Source organism: Chrysochloris asiatica, unplaced genomic scaffold, assembly GCF_000296735.1.
Source record: "Chrysochloris asiatica unplaced genomic scaffold, ChrAsi1.0 scaffold00152, whole genome shotgun sequence".
Taxonomy (NCBI): domain Eukaryota; kingdom Metazoa; phylum Chordata; class Mammalia; order Afrosoricida; family Chrysochloridae; genus Chrysochloris; species Chrysochloris asiatica.
The window spans coordinates 687,174-692,830 of NW_006408670.1; positions in this window are offsets into that span (position 1 = coordinate 687,174).

Here is a 5,657-nt window from a genome sequence, read left to right on the forward strand (position 1 = left end):
CAAGCATACATTGAGAGAGAACTTCCAGATATTCAAGCTGGATTCAGAAGAGGCCATGGAATGAGGGATATTATGCTGATATCCGATGGATCTTGGCTGAAAGCAGAGAATATCAGAAAGATGTTTACCTGTGCTTTATTGACTATGCAAAAGCTTTTGATTGTGTTGATTATAATAAGCTGTGGACAACATTGCTAAGTATGAGTATTCCGGAACACTTAATTGTGCTCATTAGGAATCTGGACATGGACCAAGAGGCAGTTGTTAGAACAGAAAGTGGGAACACTGAGTGGTTTAAAATTAAGGAATGTGTGTGACAGGGTTGTATTCTTTCACCATATTTATTCTACCTGTATGCTGAGCAAATAATCTGAGAGGATGGGTTATATGAAGTAAAACTGAGGAAGATCAAAGAGCACAGCTTTCCATATGGATTACATATCAATGTCAAGAAAACAAAAATCCTCACCACTGGACCAATAAATAACATTCTTATCAACGGAGAAAACATTGAAGTTTTCAATGACTTCAATCTTCTTGGATCAATTATTAACACTCATGGAAGCAGCAGTCAAGAAATCAAACGATGTATTGCATTAGGCAAATCTGCTGCAGAAGACCTTTTTAAAGTGTTGTAGAGCAAAGATGTCAGCTTGAGGACTAAGGTGCGCCTAACCCTAGCCATGGTATTTTCAATAACCTTATATGCATGTGAAAGCTGGACAGTAGTAAATAAGGAAGGACATAGAAGAATTGATACATTTGAGTTATGGTGTTTTAGGAGAATATTGAAAGTACTATGGACTGCCAAAAGAACCAATAGATCAGTGTTGGAAGGAGTGCAGCCAGAGTCTTCCTTGGAGGCCAGGATGGTCAAAGTTCGCCTCTCATACTTCAGACATATTGTCAGAAGGGACCGGTTGCTTGATAAGAATATCATGTTTGGGAAGGTGGAGGGTCAAAGAAAATGAAGAAGACCCCCAACGAGATGGATTGGCCATGTAGCAGCATCGATGGACTCAAGCGTGTCAACAATAGTGAGATTTACTCAGGATCGGGTATTTGTTTGTTTTGTTGTGCATAAGTTGGCTATGCATCGGTACTGACTTGATGGCACCTAACACAACAACAATAATTACCCAGTCACTTTTCAGTAGGGTATTATTCAGTTTCTATGTGTTAGACTTTATTTCCTGGGTCTTCTTATAGTTGATTCCTAGTTTTAGAGCATTGTGGTCTGAAAAGGTGCTTTGTAGTGTTTTGATATTTGTAAATTTTTGAAGGTTTGTTTTGTGACCTAACACATGGTCAATTCTAGAGAATGTTCCATGTTCACTGGGAAAGAATGTGTATTGTGCTTTTGTTGTTTTGAATGTTCTGTACACATCTATGAAGTCAAGATTGTTGATTGTGCTGTTTAATTTCTCTGTATCTTTGCTGAGTTTTCTGTTCTGGAATGCCAATAATGCTTAACTTATTCATCTGTATGCTATCCAGCATGAATGTTAGACTTTCTTCAGATATTTTTATCCTTTTTCTGCTTGCTCTTGTATCTTAATTGTATTGAAAGATTTGTCTTCCAGCTCACTGGTTCTTGCTTCCATCTCTTCAATTCTACTCCTTTGCCATTTCAGTGTATTGTCCATTTCTGATATTTTATTATTAATCACCTGGACCTCTTTTTGCAGGTTTTGAATTGTTTCCAATGCTATATCTATCTTGTTTGGTTGCTCCTGTAGCACTTGCCTGACTTCTTCCTGATTTTCATCCACCACTCTGTGGAGCATTTGGATATGTCTTCATAACATTCTTCTGAATTCCTTCTCAGGCAGATCCAAAGCCTGGTCTTCTTCTAATTGGAAGTCTATGTCTGCCTCCAGCTCATTTGCCTAAATTACTCTTTTCTGTATTTGGACATCTGCTGAGATATTTTGTTGTTTTTTCTTGTATATTTTCAATATTTAAATGCACTTTCCATGATTAAGTGAATGCATGTCACTGTGTTGTTAAGCTTACTGAGTGTCTCCTGGTGCATGTTCTTTGGAGATAGGCTTCTTCTTTCACATCTTTTATTAGTCAGCTTTAAGCTATCTTATCTAGTGTTGGCTATCTGTGTAACGTGTGGCAGCTGGTATTGGCTCCTGCCTGGATGGTGGGATGTTATGGGGTACACTTGTAGCTTGGCTATTTGATCACAATTGCTGTCTCTGTTTGGGTAATGTATGGAGAGAAAGATCCCACCCTCAAGAAAAAAATAGATCAAAAGAACCCAAAACAGAAACAATATAAAAGCAGAGACAAAAACCACCTCAAAAAAACAAAAATAAACCATAGTTGATTTCAGTAGCCTTTGCTGCACAGGTCAGTGTGCATGTACAGTAGAAACCTCCAGCACTGGGTGGGGTGTCCACTCACACAAGCTCCTCCTTTAGTTACCCCTGTGGAGGTGTTCAGATAAATATTGAGAATTGAATGGAACAAAGACTGTCCACTATTTTTATCTCTGAAAGTCAATTAGGTATCTGCATATGCACAGTGTAATTCTCAAAATACCTGTGCCCTTGTATATAGTAGTGGATGTTGGCTCTTGCCTTTTATGTTGGGGTTTTACAAGTTGCAAATACGGTCTTGGCTATATGGCCAGACTTGCTGTCTTTTGTTAGGCAAGGCAGGAATAAAGGGTCCCGCCAGGTCAACTTAAGTCCCAGAGTCAGACTTCATAAGAAGCAGCCAAAGGATTAGCTTGTGGGACCACTGAGACTTTCAGGGATTTCCTCTTTGTGCTATCAGAAAACTTCGTGTACAACACTGGATGGCTGTGGGGGTGTACTCCCACCCTCCTGAAGGTATACAGCCTTGGCAGAGAGGGTGTGACAGGGGAGAAGAATTAAGATAAGTGGAAAAAGCCATTATATTTCTTTTATCAGATGCCACTCCACAGCTGCAGCACTGTATCAACCTTACTGTGGCCCCACCTTCTGATCTCAGCCTCATCTGAGGGACCTGTAGGAAGCGTCCTGATCTATTCAGAAATTGGCATGTATTCCTGTGGCAGTCAGATTTCTCCACTGGTGGGCACAGAATCCACATTATACCAGATCCAAAGCTCTGGAACTATTTTGGGAAATCGCCTTCCCTGTTTTTGTCATTCTTCCACCAGGGAGCCTCCCCTACCCTTCTCTGCTTCTCCTTCCCCCAAACTGGAAGTTCCATTATCTTTTTTGACATTTTTCCTTCCCCATTACCAAGATACCATGTGTCTACCATCCAGCCATAATAGCTTCCATTAACTTTTAATTCCACTTTTCCACAAACTTATGTTTTTGTTTTTGTTTTTTTTTTTAAGTTTTGTGAATTGAATGATAGTTTGAATTGGAGAATATCGGTTTTATACTCATTGTTTTGCTGCAATGATAACAATTTCCTCCGTGTATCATCATTCAACAGTTGTTGTTGTTTGGGGATGTACACAAAAATGCTCAGCAATACATAATCATTTAAACAACCAAAGGGCACATTCTGCAAGCCTGCCTCCTGGCGACCAGCACACATTTTTCTCTTTCCATGAGTTTAGAGCCCTCAGCTGCTTTCTCTCTCCATGTCCTCATCTCTGCCTCCATCTCTGCTGTTGTTGTTTTTCTGTATAGATTCCCACACTCCACTCCACACGTTTAATGTTTAAGCAAACTACCAAACCACCTTCTAAAGTCGTTGTACTAAGAGGCAAGATTCCTGAAACATGATAAATGATGCCGGCAAAACTGGGTATCATTTTAAGAAAAATAAAACAGGTTCATCTTTTACGTAGTATACAAAAACTAACTCAATGTGATGCAGACACTTAATTATAAAACCAGAAACTATAAAGATCAATGATGAAAACATAGCAGCAATCTCAGAGGCCCTAATACATCGTGCAAATAAGCTACCAAACATAACTGAAAATACACAACAGCAGAAGATTAACTGGATGAGTGAGACCTCTTAAAAATCAAACAATAATGTGCATCAAAACTGAAAGAGAGAGAGAGAGAGAGAAAGTAAGAAATCACAAAAGCTAGTCAGTGTTTGAATAGAATGTTACTCTTATACACTGCTCTTGGTGCTGTAATATGTTGCAAATACAATGGAAAACAAAATGATTCTTTTGTTGTGTTTTTCTTTAAGAAGTTAGAAATGGAAATACCATATCACCCAGTAATTCCTCTGCTTGTAATATTATACAGCATAGAGAAATAAGAGCTGAGACAAAAATATTGTGATGTGCACACCCGTGTTCATCAGATCACTATAACAAAAAGATGGCAACAATCTAAAAGAACACCAAATGGAAGAATGGATAAAGAAACTATGGTATGTACACACAATATTATCAAATAATGATGAATATGCAAGATATCTCATAAAATGAAGAAACTATGAGGACATTATGCTGAGGGAAGCTAGTGAATCACAGAAGAACAAATGTTTTGTGAGACCACTATTTTAAAAAGTCAAAGACAAGTTTTCACATTAAAAGAAGCATTCTTTTGATGCTTGGCAGGTGTGGTAGTTGAAGGGGATATAAGTTACTGACTAGAGGGTAGTTTCATATTACATTTGGTGAAGGAGAAGACAATTTGTAGTAAGAGGTAGGTTGTAAAAACAATGGAGGCAAGAGACACAGGTAATAGTCCAGGAGTTACAAGCAACAGAGGTAAATATACACAGTTCTACATTAACTGTGATCTATGAGTTTATGCAGGGATAGAGAGGCTGACTAAATGTGTGAGGGAGGAAAAGTGGAAATATTCCCATGAATACATATAAGCTTGACATATACTTTTGCTGTTTACAGCAAATATATTCATGAATGTGGTGGAGCATACAGGTGGCAAAATTATGAAAACTTCTTAGACATAAACTAAAACTTTGATGAAATGTATCACTGGGTTTGGGCTTCAGGACCATAGTCTCAGGAGATACTTAAGTCAATTGGCATAGCACAATCCACTGTTCTACATCCCACTTTGGTGAGTAACAACTGAGGTCTTAAAAGCTCTTTAAAGGCATTCTAAGATGCAGATATTGGTCTCTCTTTGTCCAGAGGAAATAGTGATGGAAATTGAAGATGCACGGAAACAGTCCAGGGGACTAATATACCACAAGAACAACAGTCTTCATGATCCTGAGACCAGAAGAACTAGAAAATGCCCAGCTGCCACTACCAACTTCTCTGAAAGGAATAACATTAAAAAGTACTTGATAGAGTAGGAGAAACATGTAGCATGAAACTCATAATCATTTAAAAGTAATTATTTTGATTCAATAGTGTGTAATTGTTATCATGACTCATTGTGATGATCACAACTGTAAAGGTAGAAGATGTGTAACATAAAAGGGGTGTAATTAATCTTTCATTCCAGAAACAGAATACCTGAGGACCATCAAGAGGAAAGAGCATGAGCAGAGCAGGGGATCCTAACCAGAGAAGCAGTGACACCAGAGAGAGGAGCAGAAGAGATGACATGGAGAAATAAAGCAGCTGAGAAGTAGACTCAGGGAATGAGAAAGGTTGTGTGTCGGTGGGCAGGAGGTTGGCTTGTGAAATGTGCCTTTTGGTTGTTTAAATGAATATTCATTTTCTGTGTGTTTTGTGTACACCAAAAAAAAAAAAA